The sequence below is a fragment of the Neopelma chrysocephalum genome, unplaced genomic scaffold, assembly GCF_003984885.1.
Source record: "Neopelma chrysocephalum unplaced genomic scaffold, ASM398488v2 Primary Assembly neopelma1_23, whole genome shotgun sequence".
Taxonomy (NCBI): domain Eukaryota; kingdom Metazoa; phylum Chordata; class Aves; order Passeriformes; family Pipridae; genus Neopelma; species Neopelma chrysocephalum.
Genome location: NW_020897691.1, coordinates 36,010,336 through 36,031,747, shown reverse-complemented (window position 1 = coordinate 36,031,747; position 21,412 = coordinate 36,010,336). Strand labels below are relative to the sequence as shown.

Genomic DNA, 21,412 nt, shown 5'->3' with positions numbered 1-21,412 from the left:
TTGCCTTTATGCGTGGTCAATTTGAGTCTCTAAGCTCAAATACAGGACGAGTCTGTTATTTTTGTCAAGAAAAACCCCAATGGTTTCCCCACGCGTTCCTCAAAGGCAATAGAGGGAAATTCGTGTCTTGACATTTCTTCATAAAGTTAATCAAAGCATGGAGTTATTGGCTGTTCAGCCACGGGAATGCTTGGTTTGCGACTCCTGCAGTGCCAGTGTATGAGGGCACCGTCTACTGATAGCCCAGCATTTTCTGTCCAGCACTGCGACAGTGAGCAGCTAAGATTACTACCGTTTTAATAAGTGAGGAAAAAAAAAAATCTGGTTTTGTGGCTTGTTTACTCAGCGCGTGCAAAAGCACGTTGCAGGCAGGCAGGGTTTTACCCTCAAGACAAAGTGTAGTAAGGCCTACCAGAAGCTGGTGCTGCACGTAAAGCACATTGAAGTTATTTCCAGAACCGCTTTTTTTTTCCTCCTTTTCCATGTCCGTCTACTAGTGTCTGTTGAACGCTGAAATGTCACGTACTTGCAGCTGTACAGAAATGCAGGTGCTGCCTGATATCAGCGCTGTTTGCAGAAGGAAATCCCGGTATGTTTCAGTTGCTGCTGAGGGCCGATACTGGCAGCATGTGACACTGAGTTTTTGAATGGATGGCTGAAGGCAAATTTGCCAGGAAGTTCTATTGTTTTACAGAGAAATCAATTTTGAATCTCTCTAGCTTTGGACCAGGTGATAAGTTACAGTATACAAATTGGTCACAAATACTGTATAGATGAAACATTTCAGGCAGATTCTGTACTAGCAGCCCTGTCTCGTATTTGGTGCCTGAGTAGGACTTGCTGTTAGGAATTGAAGTGAAGCTGTATGATTTTTACCTTCCAAATGAAGCACGGTAAAGGAAGCATTTTACTGACAGACTTGTCTCAGGCTGGGGAAAATATAAACATAAAGTTTATTGGTGGCGTAGCTGGTTCAAGTCAAGGCTTTTAAAAATACAGATCCTTTTTGCAGCTTTTGCATCTGTATTAGGTGTTGGATTTTGGTCTGACTTTACAAGTGCAACGTGGAGTGTGATAAAGGGTTACATCTTCCAATGACAGCCCGTGCCTTCATAAGTTGTTTGGTTTCACGCAGAATCAGTGGCTTTAGATGTCAGCTGCTATGACAAATCCAGCCTTTTTATCTGGTACTTTGAATTTTCAGTAAATTTTTGATACCCAGTTCAAATGGCGACATTGAACAATGGAGCTGACACTGTTTCTTCTGATTTTGGTGGCAAAACTCCCTTTCACTTAAGCAGAAGCAGGATCTGGGCCATAATGTGAAGTGCTTACATTGATTAGTATCCTTAATACAGTCACAATTTTTCTGACAATTTATACTGTTAATTTGATATTGATTCCTTTGCTGAGCAGCATTAACTGGTACTTGGAGCTAATTAAAATGTTAAAAACTTGGATCCCTTGAGATTCTTCTGATATAATTTAGTTCAGAAGTTTCTCACAAGCCTTTAGGATGACCTTTCTCAGGAGATGCAAGCACACTGGTAGCAGAAAATTCTGCCTCTAATGACTGTGAATTGTTTCTGGAAGTTAGGATAAGGTACTGGATTGTGTTAACGGTGGGTGCAGTTGTGCGTGGGTGGTAGGGGCATATTGGAAGGGGCAAAAGGAAGGTCAGGAGCTAATAATTTTCCAGGCATCCAAAACTGCAAAATTTAATTCCTTGGCAGGGCTAGAGTTTCTTTTAAAGTATGCATATACGTTCAGAAGAGGACTATTTCAGTTTCTTGGCTGGAACATAGATTAGTTTGTGCAGAGGCAACACTCTTAAATAGAGACTCCATCTTAGTCTTCTGATGCTAAAACACATTATTTGTTAGTATCATCTTTTTTTCCCTCACGGGTAACAAATACAGCTTTTCAGGGACCAATGTGAGCTTTTCACATTAGACTTTTTCAGATTGCTACTTACACTGAAACTTTAAATGAACAGAAGATAGTTCTGTATTAGAAGGCTTTTGTGTGCGTGTGTCTTAATTCAGAATATTTTTACACAACTAAGTTTGTTGTTGAAGGCAGCAAGCCCATTTAATGATATTCTGCTCTGGCACTGAGTGGGAAAACTGTTATTTTAAACAAAGGGAAGAAGAGAACTTGGTCTTATTATCTTATGTGTTATTATATATGAAATATTAATACTGTTTTCAGTGAGATGTGCTGAATGCCATAATCCATAAACATGACTGGGATTATATTCCTCAAAACAATTATTTTAAGAGCTATAAATGAAAGTTACAACTATCACTTTTTTTTTTTCTGCCTAGGACATTAAGGCAGAAGTGAATATTTCAGATGTGGTTATGAAGGCGTATATTACGTTTCCGCTAATTCAGATAAGGTTTGCCCAATACACCCTCCCAACAATCTTCTTTGCTCACCCCTCCCCGTGGCCCTGGTGGGACATTGGTTAACCTAATAGCGCCTGACAGCTAACTGGGGCAGTAGTTTATGGTGCATCACTGTAGAGCTGGCATGCTCTGGACACCGTTGTGTACCCAGGGCAACCTGGTTTGGTAGAATCCCGTACACTTCCAAACCACTGTGGAGGGTTTCGATGCATGTTTCAATATCCGCTTCTGTCTTGAATACTTAGGGAGGGTCAGTATTTATGTTTATGAACACTGGAGTGGGAAAAGATCTGAGGGTGAGCTGGTTTCACCCTTGTGAAATGTACTATGCCAGGTGACTGTTCCAGGTACTTACTTCAACAGAGCTCCTCGATGACCGACCAGCTCTGTCCGTCTTTCCAAATTCAGGTATCTGTTACCCTTATCGATATCCTGCAGTCACAAAATTAGTATGCTGACTTAAAAAACGGGTTTTACCCTCCAAATATTTAGGATGCAGCACTCCAATTTAATAATCCTGAAATAGAAAACTGAAACACCCTAGTGTCCATGTGTATAGTAGAGGTGCCCGGTTTCACTATTGCTTAAGTGATTCCATATCTCTTCCCAGAATGTTATTTTGTAATTTCTTGTAGCACTATCTTGTGAAACAGACTTTTCTACATGAAGAGTACACTAGGGGGACTATTTTCCTCTTTGTCAAGTGTTATGGCAAGACTATGAATCTTGTCCTTTATACACAGATACCAGCAATTCCCAAATTTCAATGCAGCTGATTTGCTTTGATTTGTTTTTCATGTCAGAAGCATATTTTGTTTTACACCTGTTGCATTCATCTTCCCCATGAAAGATAAACACTAGCTGCTGGGATATTAACTTTGAAGGGGGGAGATTTTTGTAAACTTCGTGCATGGACATTCTCTCATTCCTCACCTTGTTTTATTTGCCAGTATGTACCAAAGGGCTGCAGTCCCTTCAGTGAAGCAAATTCATGAGTCTCTTCTCTAATTATTGAGACTTGAAAAGGCTTGAGAAATTTGCCAGCAATGTAGACAGATGTCTAAATCTGTTAGCCAGATGCTGATACACGACGTGTCTGACTTTTTTTATCGTCTTTTTGCAAAGGATGTGAGAAGGAAGCAACACCAGTCTCTGTTCCTATTTCTTCTTTCTTGGTGTGGCACACGATGTCTTTATCAGGAGTGGCAATGTAAAACTGGAATGTGCATCAGTTTCTTTTTTTTTTTTCTCTGCTGTCATTCTTAATTTTTTTTTTAATTTAAAGATTCTGTTTCCCAGTTAACTGCAAGCAAGAATATTTTTCCAGCCTTCTATTGTATTCTTTTCTTTTTTTTAAATATATTTTTGAGCTGCCTTGTTCATCTGTACAGAAGGGTTTGGGTTACAAACTGTAGCCTGATTATTTAAAGTTTTGATTTACCAAAGAGAGCATAGGTTTTAGGGTGTGAATGGATCCTTGGGACTTCACTGGGACTACTTGTGTGCTTAAACTTACTGCTTAAGCATCTTACCTGATCAAAGCCTTACTATGTTGTGCTTTAACAAAATATGCAGTAACATCTGTAAGTGAATTTTGTACCGAGCAATGTAGAGAGATGTGTGGTTCTAGCGGTTGAAACCACTAGATAACAAGCTTCTTGCATCAAAGAGGAGTATACTTGAGTACCACAGTAACAAATGACTTTTTAAACTTTTCAGTAGAAACTATGTGTAGATATTAGTGCACATTATTATTTTATATCTGTAATGTACATCAAAGATCTCACTTTTCCCCAGCTTGTATATGCAGGTGACAGCTATTAGAGCAGTAAGCGAGAGACCTAGTAGCTCACCCAGAATCACTGACATTGTTTGATGCACAGTGTGACAGTGAGGAGCACCTCTTCTGAAGGACTTGTTAAATGCAGACATAAACAGTCGCCTTGGTGAATGTCATCAGCTGCAAAGAGTCACAGGCTCTGGTAAACTTAACTTTTGACGTGAATGGGAAACCTCCAGTCAACGATGCCGGATAGTATTGCTGTCAGGTAGATCTGTTTGATAAATACTGGAATCAATGTTCCTCAGTTCTTCAGAGACAGAAGGTTACCTAAAACAGTCATGCAACATTGACATTGTCTGTAATAGGTTTATTAGTGTCAATAGTTGAGCATATTTAAAATAGGAAGCTTGAGAGTCAGAGGTTGGCTCTTACACTTAACCTGTGTGTTTGAAAGTACACAGTTAATGCTAATGAAAATTAAATGACCTCAGTGGCATTTATATCCATTGTATTGTATTGGCTTGAACAAACACTGTCTGAGGTTATCAGGCTGTGAAGGAGAGATGTCCTGCCACTGCTGCCCTGGGACGTCCATTCTCTGCCTGGTTTTGTCCTGGTGAAGCAAGCAGTGTCTTACATGTGAGGCCATTTTGTATTCGGGTCATTTTGGTGGTGCTACGCTACTTTGCTGTAATCCTGGGAGATTAGGGGAGGCTGGGCACGTGCTGGTGCATTTAGAAAGGCGAGTGATTAGGGTTAGCTGGGTGGTTTTGTGAAAGCTCTTTGTGCTGACGTGGACAAAGTAGAAACCCAGAGTCGGTGGTGTCCCTTGCAGAAGGCACGCAGGACTGGGGCAGCCCCCACCACGTCCCCCTGCAGCGGCTGGGCGGTTTTCAGCAAGCTTGCCTGGGGTAGATGGGGTGAACAAATATGAAACCACTCCAGAAAAATACAGTGGATGTGCTGGGTTCAAAGGGAGGCCGAAGGGATTGCCTTGGAGATAAGGAAAAACTGAGTATAAACAGCCAAAGCATTTCTCTAGGTGGCAGCCTCCTAAAGGTGCCCTGCTAGATTTTGGCAGCCAGCTATTTTGCATGGAAGTATGGAAAAATCTTTTGTGAGGATTGTTCTTTACTTGCAATGCAATTAAAGTGGGTCTTGGTGTAGTGGCGGCTTGCCAAGGGAGAAACTGTTTGAAAGTGTTTCCAAATGCAAGTTGCTACTTAGACTGAAGTCTCTGCATGTTCTTGTTTCTCTCCCACTTTTTAAAAACCGTTGTTACTATCTCTGTCACAGAAAACGTGCCCAAGGGCAGGGTTACAAAATGGCAATGTTCGTTTGTTCTAAAGGCAGGAGGCCCTCCACATTTCGAGGCACTCTCTCTGGAGAAGGGCAAAATCTGAGCATTCTCCTGCTGCTGTTTCATTCCCCTTGCCACGGTAACCTGTGGCTTCCCACTCGGCTCTGAAAACGGACCGCAGCCTGGCCAGGTCCTGGGACAGGAGGCACATCCAGGTCCTGCAGCATGTAGTGAGGATCCTGATAAAAGCCTGCCTGATAACATAGGGTTCAGGGAGCTGCAGGGGTTTGGGTTTTTTTGTTGTTGTTTTTTGTTGGTTTTGTTTGTTTGGTTTTTTTTTTGTGGCTTTTCTTGGGGCTGACAATACATGTGTAGTGCAGCGGTTCAGGAGCAAAATTAAGTGTTCAAGTAATATGCATAGTTATGCAGTTTTTAGTAATGCTGGCTCAGCACACCGTGAGTTAAGTGAAAATTATACTTAACCTTTTATTTGCTCTTTTTTTGTGTGTTTCTATAAACTTAGACTGTTCTGTTACAGTTTCCTGAGCATTGCCACACACTAAGCTTGGAAAATGAGGTGCATTTAGCCAATTTATGGCCTGACATATGTTAATTAACATTAATTACCTGCTTGAATAGTCCATTTAACACTTATTATTAAAAAGTGGCTTGTCTACAGAAGGGGATTTTCCTTTAGAGTGAGATGTTTTGTTCTAACTTGCTTCAGATGAAGTCAGGATGGGGTATCCTGTGCTTCTGCATGGCTGTACCAGTTTCCTGATGTTCCAGTTGTGCTTGTGGGATATGCTTGCACCATTGACAGGCACCAACTCCTTCCCCATGTGTATTTGACATTTATTTGACAACAGCTTAGCTTCCCAAGCAAACCATCATGTTTCTAAGCATTTTTTGCTGGTGGTGGGTACAGCTCTTGCTTGTCCATTTGAGGCAGCAGAGAAAGAGCCATGCTTCTCAGCTTGCAAGAAACTGCAGGGACATCTGGAGCCCTGTGGTGATGTGACCCCAGCCCCTCTTTGGGGTGGAGGAGTGGGAAAAGCTCAGGTGTGCAAGGCTGGAGGGGGTTTTTAGGAGTTGCTGGAGCACACTGTGGTGTGCTGTAGGGAGGGTGTCTTCAGCTCTATGTGGTCGAGGATGATGGACCTTGAGGCTCTCAGAGCCTTTGAGAGGAGGCCGCTGCTGAAGTGGAGCGTGGTCTGCAGCCATAGCAGGTTGTGTCTTGCTGTATTCATCAGTTACGTTACCTGGGTTATCTCCTGGGCAATGTGTTGGGCAAGGGCTGTCACAGATGATTGGTCTAAAACCTGTGAGATGAGAGGATTAAAAAGCAGAGAGTACTTGTTCAGTTTCCAAATACCAATATTAAAAAAATAAAAAAGAAAAAAAATCCATTCCTCAATTTCCCATCCTCCAATTTCTCATTCCTGTCTTGGAAGACTCCCGGGATGTCAGGTCCTACTTCACCTTTGCCATCCTTCCGTTTGTTACACCAGTGGGAGGGCTTGCATGGTGCATGGGGTGCCTCTCTGGGAGATGGAGGGCTGGCTGGTGGCTGTGCAGGACATTAGGCACAGAATAGCTGCATTTCAGCTGGGGATACAGCATGGAGACAATTAGGCTACAGGACTGATGAAAAGCAATTTCAGGGCGATTGTTCCCAAGGAGTTGGGAACAAGTGAGTGATTGCATTAGTGCTCTGCCTCATCCCTGTTGTGAAACAGCAAGGGAGCTGCCTTCCAGTGGGGCTGAGGAGCATTGCAGTGTCGCCATTGCTTTTTACCAGAGTGGTTCCTCCTGATGCTGTGTGTGGCTGTGAGGTCCAGGAGGAGCCCCTCTTACTCTGCAAAGCCAGAGTCCTTTCTCTGAGCCCCATCCCCCTTGCACATTTGTTCAAGAGCTGATATGCTCATAATGCTGCTATTTATTTGAGGTAATGTAAGGGAGGTCAGGAGTTAACAACATTGATGTCTTGTCAATAACTCTGTGTGTGTGTGTCCTACCTGAACTTTACTTACTGGGGCCATTTTCTTTATCTCTATGCTGGTACCTATTAAAAATAAAGGCTATTTAAATACTTTTACTGGTCTCAAACACCTTTGTAAGATTTCACTGACAGAGAAATGCCTTTCTGGGGATTTGTGTGGGTAAAGAAATGCCTTGTGAAAATTAGCTCCTTTAAAAGACTTGTGCTAACAAATTGAATGGATTGCAATGTGCTGCGTACTTTAGAGTTGAATTATGGAATGGTGGGTTCTCACTTGAATGTGTTCATTTGGCAAGGTATTATTTTGCTTTTCTTAATTATTTTTTCCCTGATGGTGAAATTGCCACTCGCTACATGTAAGGGGTGTGGAAGGGCTGTGCATGCTGGGACAGAAGGGGAGAGGCAGCCTCGAGGAACAGATGGAGTAAGGTCCACTTGAAGCAAGGAAGATGATATGCAGCACTGACAGTGTGTTGTCAGGACCTTCGCAGTGTGTGTCTCCAGTTTTGGGGGACAGGAGGCTGCCAGCAGTGGGTGTGGGGCTCTACCTGTGCAACCCAGGGCTGCTGCACCTGAGTGCTGCCGACGGACAGGTGCATTTCCAGGGAGTGAGTCACTGGATCACGCCACTTCTGCATCCCTTCACCCACTGCCTGTGCTGAGGTGAAGGGTGGGTCTCTGCTGATGTTGACACCAAAATGCAGTTGAGAGCTTCAGAATGAGGGCAGGAGGCAGGAGTGCTGTCAAAGGACACATTTTTCTCCTTTGACGCCTACCTCTCAGGCTGCCTTCACACTCTATTGTGCTGTGGGTCTGCCTGGGGGCTGCTCATAACCCAGCCCTCAGCCTTGCAGTGTCTGCAGGCCAGCCTGCCTCCCCATCCCTGGTTTTCCAAGATATTCATCTCTCTCTAGGGAGCAGTGGAGGCCATGGCAATCCCGGGACTCAGTCTTAGGAAAAAGTTTTCAGTAGGTTTGCTGGCTCCTGAGACACGTGAGCAGAAAAGGGCAAGTCCGGGCTGCTTGCCAGCACTTGAACATGGAAGTAACATCTGCTTATCCCAACCCCAGAGGAGTGGGAGACAGCAGATAAGTCGGAAGACTGATGAGGACAGATGACGGTCTGCTGTGGGAGGACAGATAGAGGAGCACCCAAAAACATCGACATGTGTCTGCTTGGGCTTCACTCTGCCTCCTGGCTGCTGTGACTGCTCACTTCGGAGTGGGAATGAAAACTGGTTTGCATGGATGCAGCCCAGTTTATGACAGTGCAACTTTCATGTGTAGCTGAACTAAAGAGGGCAGGGACTGAATCTCGTCCCTGCTAAAGGCCACATTAAAGCAGCATCGAGGCTCTCCTATGATGCTGCAGCATCACGCATTTGCATTAGTGCAAGACAGACTCAAACCAGCAGCGCTTAAAATCCCAATTGCAGCTGAGCCTGGGTTCCCTGTGAGGACTGAGCATGACCAGGGAATGTTAGTAATACTGTTACACTGGAGTAAACAAAGCTTTGTTTAAAAATGTATTAATTACCTAATAATACTCTAATACAAGCTACTCTCCTAGTCTGGACAGCCAGTACCTCTGAATTTGTAGACAATTTGCCCTTATAACTTAGTTTTTTCTCACATTGTACCACGTTGGTTTCTACACTTTTTCCAAAACAGGATACGTAAGAATAAATGTATTATTTCAAAGAAATAATTTTAGGACATGGGCTGAATTCCAGGGCCATATTTGTTTTAACTAGAATGTGGACTGAATTATCTTGATATATACTCAGGTGTCAGTCCTCTTAAATCCTGCTGTATTTGGGATTTTTTCTCTCCATTCTATCTCCTGAAATACCTATTTCAGCTCTCCAAAGACAGATTGTGACCAAAGTTAACCCCATTTGCTCACATGAAATTTGCAGTGTACATTTAAATGCGAGACTTAATCCAAATCAAAAGTTTCTAACTTTGTGTGAACCTCAATCTTGTATAAATATATTTGCTAGTACTTCATGGAGGATTTATCAGTTTCATATATTAAGTTCTAGATATGCTTAGTACATAAAATTTGGTATCTGATAAGTGAGAACAGTGCTCAAGAAAGAATGTCTTTTTGTGAGACTCTCACAGGCTCCCACATTAGCACCTTTTTTGCTGATTGATTTTGTGCTGAGAGCAGTGGTGTTGTTTCCTGAAAGCCTATAACCTACTGTTTGTTTTGAAAACTGCTGTGGACCTTGACTAATTTTCAGAGAATGGGTTTTTTTCCAAGAATTCGTAGGAGAAGGTGACACCAGTTCAAGTCATGTCGTGAGATGCTTGTAAGCTGAGACATGTAGAGCTGCTGTCCCTGTTTTCGTGCAACACAACCTATTGTGCTTAACAGTTTCACTGTGTGTGGGAGCCCAAAACCATTTGTTTGAGATGTCAGGTTTCAGAGTGAATTGTGCTTCTTTAAGTATTCATCAAGACCTACAATGGGAGGCTGCTGATCTACAATGCCTTTGTAGAAGAACAACATTGGCACCGATAATGATGATGCCACTGAGGAGCTGTGAAAACTCTGACGCATTTTGTGAATTTTGTTCAAGCAGCTTCTGCTTTTGCTTAGCCTCAGCCATATATCTGTCCCAGGTAAGTGGGCCACGTCTAAAACCTTTGATGTACAAATAGAAGCCATGTCAGAGTTCTGCGTGAATTCGGCCAGAGGTTTCCCATCTAGTTTGTGCAGCAGCCAAAAGCTCTGAACCTAATACTGTGTTCATCATGATGTTGACAGTGTGATTTTCTCTTCTCATAGCATGTTGAGACTTATTTCTTGCCCCATTGCTCTTACGTCCTGATTCATGCACAGCAAGAATACTTCTGATTAAAATTTACTGGAAGGTTTGCGTGCTTTGGGTAGGAGAGAAATCTTTTATGAGGAACTGTTCTTTGTAAAGCCATGGGCAAGGGAGCTGTGTGCTTAAGGTATTTGAAAATCAATAGTGAGGCCATTTTCCATACAAAAAGGAGGGGAAGTGTATAGGACATAAGGTAGTGGCATACGGGGCTGGGAGGAGGAAGGATTCTATGAGCTAGCAGCGGGGAGTAAATCAACCTGATGTATGTTCATAGACATCTGATGTCTACTGGGCCTAGTGGGGTAGCTCAAAGCAGGTGGAAGAAACATACTGTTTACCTAATTAGAAACATAAATAAAATCTTTCCAACATTTCTCTAAACTAAAATGCATTTGAAGCATATGTCAGACTTCTCACATCCAGGAAAGGTCTCTTAAAACCCTGCCGTTTCTCAGGGAGGCTGTTTCTAGCCCACCTTCTTCAGGGCTCTGCCAGGTAATAAGTCTTCCTGTTTAAAAGATGGAGTGGGATGTGCCTTAGCAGCTGGAAATGTTAGGGTTCTCTCTGAGCACAGCTGTACTCCTTTTTAATCAGTGGGAAAAGGCTCTATTGTTTGAGACTACAGACCAGGGAATTGGAACAACCAAAGAAAATTATCATGGCTGAAATCATTGAAGATAGGATTTCACACGTGTATTTATTGAGGAGTCGGTGATGATGGGAAGCAGGGCCTGGGACACAGTTACAGTCAGAGCACTTCCATATCTCCAGTGTATTTTAAGAAACCGAGGAGACAAAGATGATGCTAATTGCAAGAGAAACTACTTAACCACTTTGTATTATGTGTGAAATGAATGGGGAATAAAGCTGATTGAATGACCTATTTTGACTTTCTCAGTATAATATGTTTAATGTTTTAGTCGTTTTCTGGACAGTGAATTATAATTTTATCAAATCCTACTGGAAATGAATGTTGCTGGGCAGAGTATTTTATCCTCACAGTTTTAACCACAAAGTTACATCTTGCTTCTTGACTTGGTGGATAGAGTTTTCTCTTTTAGCTGGAAAGGGCTTTTGCCATGCAACACAGTGACAGTAGTCCTTTTTGCTTTATACAAAATAGGGTCCTGTCAGGAAGAATATAAAATAGGGCACTGAAGGAGTCTAATTTAGAAGGAGAAAGGGCATAAATCTCCACCTCTCTCTAATGACAGAAGGCCAAAGTACAGCAAAAGCATTTCCCTGCTTGTAAAATGCCAGATGCCAAATGTAAAATACCAGAGAAGTTGTTCTGTTAAAGGCACAGCTATATCTAACCTCCTTAGAAGCTTTTCAACTTTGTTTTTAGTACATAGAGGGATTCTTAAACGACGAAGCAGCTCTGTTAGGGTCTTCTCTGCTTATTGTACTGTTACAGAAATGGTTTGCTGTTTTGGACCAGTGTCAGGCAGAATAATACTGAATAAGTCCCAGATGATTGTGGGTGGTGAAAAGAGAAAAATAATTTCAAATAAAGAAGGGTATTATCAACTGAACAGCCAGTGTTGATCCTATGGTGCTGAAAAATGAAAGCACGAAAGTCTTTTTTTTTTTTTTTTAAGATGGGAAATCTTAGCTGAAAAATCTGTTCTGACCAGAGTTTGATACCTTACTTCAACTTGGCTAATTGGCATTGGTGCAACAGCGCTGTGAAGCGTTGGAGGGAGAGCAGAAGTAGAAACAAGCCTCCAAAACTTGAGAAGATCTTCAGATTCTTTGTCCATTTTGGACAGCATGACCTGTAGCATCACTTGCAGCTGCTGAATCCAAGAGTATAAATAGTGAAAAGAATGCTGATTTGGCCAGGATAAAATGTTCACGTTGGGTTTTTCCAACAGCCATGTCAGGACTTAACGATGGCAAAAGCTTCTCACACGTCATTTTTATTCAGGCTTGTACTAAGCATGTGGAGTGGCAATGTTCTCTAATTGAAGGAAAGAAATGAGGGGAAAAGTGGTAAATTGAGAAATAGTATGTTTTTGGTGTCCTCTCAGCCTGAAGGAAAAACACTTTGCTTGAACAGTATGATAGGAGTTGTTAGAGAAATTAAGTATAGATTTCCTTCAATTGTAGTTGAATCATGACATCTTACTAAATAGTTTCAGTTTTGAGTGCCTGCTTTCTGGTTTGACATTTTTGTTGGATGGTTGTTGGTTGTGTTTGGTTTTGGTTTTTTTTTGTTTGCTTGTTTAAAAAAAACCAGCTCTGCATGGCCTGAGGGAGAGCTGATAGTTTCCTTATTTTTTACTGGAAACTATATCAAGTATCAAACTATCAATTCTTCCAGGTGGTTACAGACCGGGAGGGCCAGCAGCTTTCTCCCTAGAAGTACTGTGATACAGTGGGTGGGTTTGAGCAATTCTAGGTGATGGGTTTTTCCCATTTTCTAGGAGCTGCCAAGATTTCACATGGCTTGACCACTAACTGCAGATCGCTGGAGTATCTCTGTGGATAGTTCTCACTGTTCAGTGAAGTGCCAAGCAGAAGTACGACTAAATAAGAGCGTTCTTTATTTACACAAAAATCTACACTGAAAAAATGTTTCAATATAAAAGGCAAGTGCTCAGGAAGTACAAAATGTCAGAAATAAAGTTGCTTCTAATACCTGAAATTACTTCTCGTGCTGGCTATGACGCTGTCATTAGTAGGGAGCTCACACACTCTATCCACCCCCAGTCTTCTTGTCAGGCTGGAGGCTTCAAGTGGTACTCAGGGTTTCAACTCATCCCCCATGCTCTCTGTGTGGGCCCTGTGTCATATTTGTTGCACTTAGTTCTGAGTAAAGAAATACGCCCTTCCCAGTGTGTCATTTGCCCCCCACTGTCCGTAGGCTTTCCGGATGAACACTGTCCCAGCCCCGTATCTTCTTCTCCCCTCCCCAAGCTTCTTACCTTCTGTTCTCTCACCCCAGCCTCCTTTCCTGCAATTCCCAGTCCTGCTCCATGCATCCCTCCTTCTTTTTCCTGTGATCTTCCACCCCTCTTTATGTCCCCTCTTTGTTTCCATATCTGTTCTGCTTGTCCAGCTTGTCTGTTTTTTTGTCCAGCTCCCCATTTTACATTTCTCCCTGCCCCACGATTACATATTTCCTGTCTTGCCTATCCTGGACCACTTATCCTGTTTCTAATCCCAGTTCAGTTCAGGTTTGCAAAGTTATTAGTGACGGTGAACAAACAGTGTTTTATAGTAGGAAGTGTTGGACAATAAGAGGTGTAGGCTCACAGCACCACCTATAATTTAGAACATTGTTTATATTTTTTAACTAATCCACCCTTAAGTAAGCAGTCCTGGTGCTGTCAGTGTGCAAATCCTTACTCATTTGAATAATCCTATTCCTTCTGCTGATACCAAATACTGAGAGGTTGTTCATTTGTGTAAGAGATGGAGGGTCCTGCCTTTAGAAAGACTTGGATCTCTTACTTCTGCATGGCCTGACCTTGACATCAAACAGTGTCTGAGATTGTACAGTTCATAGGGTTACTGAGCTGTCTCTAAAATATTTAATGGTATGTGTAGTAATTGCTCTTATTTCCATTATGAGGGGCTGTTCCGTTTTTCTTCCCTATCGATGAGAAGAGAGGAGACATACAAGTTCCTCACTGACAATACATAAGGCATAAAAGTGTATAGTCCATAGTCACACCATATTCTGCATCCTCTAGTAGGGACCCTCTGACTTGGTGGATTTAGACTGGAAAATATAAAGACATAGCTGACTTTTCCTGACATAGCTCCATGGTTTTCTTGTATCTTCTACCTCTGCTGCTAACTTCATGCCTAGTTGTTAGTAGTTCTTGTAAAATGCCTTGACGTCTAGGTGGGAAGCTGATCACAGTTTTTTGTTATCAGAAGAAACTCATAGTAAATTGTTGCTTAAAAACTGCAAGGTGTTGTCTTGGAGTGTGGAAGATTGAACACCTTTGCTGCTTTCACTGGATGTGACTTAGCTTCTATCATAGTCAGTTGGCATCTTCTAATGGACTTGGTGCTGCCTAGACCAAGTTATTTAATGGTGTGAATAACCTTTTATTGACCTGTTGCAAAGCTTATGCATAGAGTGTGTAATTATGAGTCCCTTGTTCCTTTGTGATAAAGTTCAAAACTTTAATCAGGTAGCAGTGTGGCCTGTCCTCTTTCCATTGCAGTAAAGGGTATGCAAACACCCATTGCAGTAAAGGGTATGCAAACACCCATTGCAGTAAAGGGTATGCAAACACCCATTGCAGCAAATAGTGCAAAGGCAAATCTAGCATGTCCTGCTTTTTCTCCTGCAAGAGAAATCTGCAGTTTGTTCTTCACCACTGCTCCACGAGCCATTTTGGCAGCCTGGTGGGCTGAGGGATTCGCTTGTGGTGCCTGATGCCTTTCAGGTGCAGCGCTTCAGTTTCCCAGGCTGTTGATAAAAGCTGTTCAGTCACAGCTCTCTGGGTCATAGTGTATGGGGATTTTCTGATGGTTGTGATGACCTTGCAGGGGGAATTAGAGTGGATGTAATGTTCCCAAGAATTGGAGACGCCTGTGCCGTTAGCTGGCACATTCAGCCACTGCTGAATCAATTACTAGCATTGGTAGAATTTTGCTTTAGGGGAACCTTGCAGCTACATCACAGTCTTGTTATTAATAGATTATTGTTAATTGGTTTTAATACAGAGCCAGATACTTTTCAGGGAGGAGGGACCTCAAATAGTTGGTCTCTGTGAAGTATTTTCCCATTATGCAACACGGTTGCAGCGCATGCCCTGGCACTGTATCTTGCTTTTGGTTTTGGGAAATTTTTATTAGCTCCTGTGTGGAAATACATGTTTGGTATAGAATGGTCATCCTCAGACGTGGAACTGTGTTATGGTACCTTGACCTCCTCCAAAGCCATCGGTGACAACTAAAACTCTCAGCATGGAGATCTTCTAACTTTTTTGTAATGTGTTGAAACACGATAAGGGGATTCAGGCTGCTGTGACATAAGCCCACGGTGAGCTTTTGCAGAAGTACTTCCCAATGAACCCACACAGCCCCTGATCTAAATCCATGTCACCAGCCTCTCCCGCACCCGTCGCAGTCAGTTAACTGTGTTTGCAATGGACTATCGAAGTGTTGCATTTAATTCAAGTGCGGGTAGAGTTTTCCTCAAAATGCCTGTGCAGCGTTAAGGCAGTTAGGAGTTACAAATGTAAATATGTTTACACAAAAAAGAGGAATGCATGAAAGCTGGCATTGCCTAAGCAGCCAAAAGCAGTGTGATGATATGCTAGAGGGACACTGAAAATGTAGGTTGCCGGAGTGTGCTTCCAGAAGTAAATCCCAACCAGAAGTGCTTGCAGTCCCTGCCTTCAGATGCACTGTCTGCTACATCTGCTGAGGCGACATGGGGGAGAGGGCTCAGGAGTCCGTGAGCATCCTTGTGGAGTTTTATGGGGAAGTTTGAAATGCCAAAGAGAAGCGTCGGCTGTATCTGAACGGATCCTTGTTTCAGGTTTTCCCAGGCAGTAGCAATACAGCTGGCAATCAAGTGACTTCTAATGCTAGTGTTTCATAACTGAAAGTTGGGCATTTTTCACAAGCTGTCCTATTTTGGGTTGTGAGCACGGGCACACGCACACCCCTCGCACACCCCCCACACGCCCCCCCAGTACATTGTTTACTTCCTCTGTAAGTTCTGGGACATTCAGTACTAAGGAGCATGATACGCTTGCATAAACACCCCAGCCAGATTTATCTCTCAAGCCTATCTTTCCCATCTTGGAAAGTGATTAATCTGCAGCACACATTTTGTTCTTTGATTGCAGGGCATTATTCTGTAATCATTTACAGTTTTGTAGAGCCGTAGCAGAGACTTGATGGAGTATTTCTGTCATGTTGCTGGCACTGTTGGCTGAAGCTTTAGCCATGTAATGCAGAAGGAGCATTATCACGAGTCTCTGTGTCATGTTAAAAGAGTTTTGTCTTGTGTGCTTTCTGCACATTTAAAAACATTCAAATGTAAAGTTTTTTATATCAAATTTAAAGGGCAGGTAAGTGTGTACAGCAATACATGCTGGGGGCTGGTTTTTAGGTTTTAGGAACAGTGTCAGTACTTACAGCATGCTGGCTGCCAGCTGAGGTTTTCCTTTGCATTTATGGAGAGTGGAGGAGTTTAAATGACTTTTGTTTTCCATGCTGCAGCTTGTGTGTTGAAGCCTGCATCAGTTAGAATTGGGCAACTCATGTAGATGCAATAATTGTACATATTTCTTAGTGTGGAAAACAAAAAAAGTGAAGGTGAATCAGAAAATCTGTCCTGTATGTACTGCATCAAAGGTTTTCTATGTGCCCTTTGTGTATTTTGTTTGTTTTCCAGTGTTCAAGGAAAGGAGGCAGGAGAGGTAACAACCTTGAGTGAACAGGTTGTGGGGTTGAGATAAGACTGTTGAGCAGAGGTTTTTTTTTTTGATTCAAGTGTCCATGCTGTAAACCACTTCTTTCAGTAGAAAGGTGTGAAAAGTAGGTAGAAAAAATTCAAAGAAAACCATACGACTTTGGCTTCTGACGTTTTGGTAAGTTTCTTTTTTGCAATATACGTGCACCTTTCTGTCCTACAGAGGACGAGTTTTTAATGGTCCAGAAGCGGATGGGCTTTGTCTAGTCACCCATACCAGTGAGCATCTTTTTCCAAAGACTCTCAGAAATCTGGCTCACACTATGTGGGACGAAGCACTTTTCTGTCACCTTATGATAAATCAGAGTCCTGTAGTTAAAAGACAGAAGCCACAACACCAAGGTACCGTATGCAAAGATCAGGAAAAACTGAGGGCATTGCAGGTACAGCATGTCTATTGAATGAGATGTCTGGAGGATCCCGTGCCAGAAGACAAGACAAAAAAATCTTCCAACAGCTTTCCTTGTCGGTCTGATCCTGAGGGCAGGGCAAAGGAGGGGGGATTTCCTCTGACTACAAATCCATCAGTTGTTTTAAATGGGCAGATGTCAGAAGAGTGTCCTGCTCTGCTTCGGGGACCTGAGAATGCCGGGCCAGGAGGAGCACCAGCTTCAATTCTCCAGCAGCGGGCTTTGGAGTAGGGAGAACAGGCAGCACAGACCAGTAGTAACAGTTAATGGCCCCCTGATTTACTGATGTATAGGAGTATCTTGAGCATCTGATCACAGATTTCATTTTTCCATTCTAGAAGTGTAAATGCCTGAATTCTAAATTAAGGAGAATTTAAAAGCAAGGAGAAGGAAGACTAAGGCTCTTTTGAAGCAGCAACTGTTTATGAAAACTACCAAATTATGTAAGGAAATGAGAGGTTCAGAGTATGTGCATTTATAGAGGTATCCAACTGCTTGGTTGTGCTCAAACCCAGGATTAAGGTAGCTGTCCTGTGGTTGTTGGAAGGAAATGTCTCACTTGGGATTGTGAACTTGCACCATCTTCACTTCAATGGGAAAAGGCCTTTGCTTGGGTTGTGTTTGAGGATGGAGCCGGGTAAATAATATTTTTCTGTGTTTGAAAATTAGTAGCAATGGTAAGAATCTTAGCAATAGGCAATTTTTCTTAGCATCTGAGAAAGACCAAAATTACACATACTGGTGCCAGACACTTCTCTCACTGAGTGTTCCCCGAAACTAAATGGAGCTGCTGCTCATCTTCTGATGTGACTTTAGTTGTGCAGCTGATTTTAAGCACTGGTAAATGAGTGGAAGTGACTTCTAATAGGAGGCAGAATGGAGTGCAGTGCTGCCAAAATGCAGCCTCACAGCGCTAGTGCTTGTGCCCTTCTGGGGTGGGTTGTGATCCAGCTTCAGGACCTGAATAATTTGTATCCATTACCCGGCAGTTGGAGCTTCCTCTTTCTGCGCTTGGATGCATGCCATGGGGTCATGGAGTCTGGGTTCAGCTTTGCTCACCCCAAATCCCTTATCACCTCAAAATTATTTGTAGAAGTTGTATTTGTTTTCCTTTAACAGCGAGAGATGAAACCCTTTAATCTCTGTTGTTTATATTACTGCCCACAGAAACATTTCTAGGACATACTGGGTTCAGTACAAAAGAGCTTCACACTAAGAAGTTGAGGCCCCATTCCATCAGGCAGAAAGGAACCTTTGCCTCAGTGTGGATTAATTATTTAATAGCCAGCTGAGTAGGCAGGATGATCATGTACAAGAAATGAAGCTGCTCAACTCTGTCCAGAATATTGTTTCAGGGAGTTAGGGGTGCTTTTGCTTAGCCCTCCAGAACTGTCAGAGCTAATGTCATGCTGAAGTTATGAATCATGCAAAAGCTTGGGGAGGAAAAGAAGCTTTGGGCTTGAACACTTTCAATTTTGGAAGAATACATGCACTGAGAGCAAGATCTTCATGAGTGGAATGTGTGCTTCTAAGGGAGGTTTTGGATAAAGGCCAGGTGCTGGGAACATCTGTCGGAACATCCCGACCGCTGGCAGAGCTTCTGCTTGGAGCTCAGCTAAAAACTTCGTGTGACCAGGCAGGTGTCTGTTCCTGTATACAGCCCCCTCAGCTCTGTAATTGTGGTGTTAACACTTTACCTCCACACTTGCCTGGTGCCAGGGTGGATGAAAACAAAGTGTGTTTGCTTGAGGAAGACCCTTTTCCAAGCTGGACATTTTATCTTCTTTTAGTGCAACTGAAAAACAGGTGTGGTGTTCTTCACCCAAGGAGTTTGTTTCTAGACAGAGTAAGATCCACCACTGCTAAGTGTAGCTGTTGTGCACCTGCACAATTTTTTCCCGAAACTGTGGGGCGTCAGAGATGAAGTCCTGTTCATAGGTCATCCATAAGGGAAACTGGATGTTAAATTCTAAACTTCTAACTAGAGTAACATTTTACTTCTTAATTTCATGCCAGAGGTTAGGTCTAGTCTTGAAAGCACCTCCTGTGCAATGTAGAACTGAGCCCAGAGAAAGGAAATGAAATCAGAAATGGAGAAAAGTTATTTTAATCATAAATAGTTGTGGTAGAAAGGTAGATGTTTATATGTGCAATAGTACAGTACCTACTGTGTGTATTTTAGGAGAACCTGAGAATAGCAGCTGCGCTGAAATACTTGACAGTGAAGTCAAATATAGTTTAGGTTAAAAAAAAAAGTCTCTGGGGAGGGTGGATTTTGCAGCGTGAAACCTGTCAGTGTTATCTCTGCCGCGTGGCACAGAACAGCCTGTGACTCTGGCGCTTGTTTGCGAACGTGCAGTTCCTGTAATGGGATACGTCCCCTTCCTATCAGTGTGGTATTGTGCCTGGGTAAACCTCCCTGCCTCCCAAATTTTCCCGAGAACCACATTAGGCTGACAGCCTTGTTTCTGCAAAGGCTTCCTTTTCTGAGGTGTCACTGATTTTGCAGCTGATGGACCTGTTGAATTTTAGATCTACAGGGCTCAGAAGAAGCAAAGCTGCTGGCACTAAAACTAGAGCTCTTGCTAATGTGTTGAGGTCAAAAGGATCAAAACCTAAATTAAGTTTGTTCCTGAAATTTGGCTGTGAATCACAAATTCAGGAAGTTGTACATGAAAATCAGTCTAGGTAGTGTTTCTTAAGAGATCTTCAGCTAAAAATAATGTATTGTGCTATAGTTATAAATAATATGGGTTGGGTTTTTTTTTCTTCCCCTGTCTAATTAAATTGTTACTCTTGCCACAACGAAAGGAAAGGGAAAAGATAATAACATGAATCTGGTTGAACAAGTACGTAGCTTGCAGGTTTCAGCTAGAGTGTTTGCAGCTGCAGCTGGTGCTGAACCTTACACTCATGCATTTAATTGTCAAAATGAAAATAGGGTGCTCTGGAGAGATCAACAGTGGTTTCTGTGTGTCCATCATTTGGGAAACCCTTCTGAAAGCTCACCCAAAGTGGGTTTCTCCTGCACTGTCAAAAAACAGAAGAAAAGAATTTTTTTTCTTCTTCCTTCCCCCTCCCCGACCTCCCCGCAGGTAACTGCAGTGGTTTTTGTAAAATTGTGGTTGAACTGCATGGTAGGGTGTTTTGATGGACTCTGGTGTCCTATTAAAGTGAGAAACAGTGGTCACAGATAGCTCTGCCATTTTAGAGTGACACTTTGGCAGGTTTGCTGCAGGTAAATAGTGGATAAAGCTGGAAAAAAGAACTTTTCTGCCTCTTGGCCATGGTACTGAGATGCTCTTTGAAAGCCAAGTGGGCAACCTGGCCATGGCCATCTGCCTACTAAACAGTAGGGATGGCCAGCAGCCTGGCAAGACAGTATTTATCACACCTATTGCTGCTGCTGCATTAGTGTCCAGGAAAGTTTTGTGTATTTTGCTGCTTAGGCTTGTCAGTGGCTGCTGGGGCCTTTTAACAGTGTTCAGGGTTTGTGGTGGATTCTGGGGACCATGGGAGAGGTCATTAACAAGGTTCGGCTCCTTGGAGAGCAACGATAATGGCCAGTGAAAGCGGTAATCCCAGAAACCTAAGGGGATAATGACAGGCAATAACATGGCTGCCAAACTTTAAGCTTAATCACAACATCTTTCAGGTGTTCAGAGAGTTATTTTTCTCAAAGAAGGCCATGGTGAGGGAAAAAGAAGGGTTATACAAAGCAGGGTACCACAGAGAAACTGGCCTGTGTGGGTGATAGAGCTGGGCACAGGCTCAGAGATTTATTGCGCTGAAATTTGCTGTCACTCAAAAAAAAATAAAAGGGAGTGAGGCAGCTGCGTTATTTCACTGGCAGTGATGCAATGCTGGTGACACACCAGGACGGGAGGGACCAGCACACTCTGTGACAGCACAGCATGTACATGGTGTCACCCGAGCTGCACCCCACCAGCCAACAGCTTCGACTAAGTGCCAGCACTTCGTCCACTGCTTCATTTTCAAGCCAATATTTATACATAACAGCTGGAAGCATGGGTTTGGAAGTAACACATAGTGACTCCACATGTACAATTTCCAAAACACCCCCTTTGCCTCTCCTATTTGTTGTGCTTTAGGGGGTTTGAGACTTTTTTTCTAAATTTATTTTATTACAGTGCAGTCAAGGCATTTACTAATTTCTCATTCACTTGTCAACTGCTTGGCAAGAGGGAAAATCTCA

The 21,412-nt window shown here is 42.8% G+C and overlaps 1 protein-coding gene and 1 long non-coding RNA gene across 2 annotated transcripts in view; both read left to right on the top strand.

Moving 5' to 3' along the window:
• Window positions 1-21,412, top strand: part of FOXO3 (forkhead box O3) — a 92,011-nt gene that overhangs the window by 1,287 nt on the left and 69,312 nt on the right. The gene's annotated exons all lie outside the window — the stretch shown is intronic.
• On the top strand, window positions 10,174-21,011 carry LOC113972522. Its single transcript, XR_003535934.1, has 4 exons — window positions 10,174-10,185; window positions 14,431-14,433; window positions 15,338-15,343; window positions 18,700-21,011. It is a non-coding gene; the product is annotated as an uncharacterized LOC113972522 (long non-coding RNA).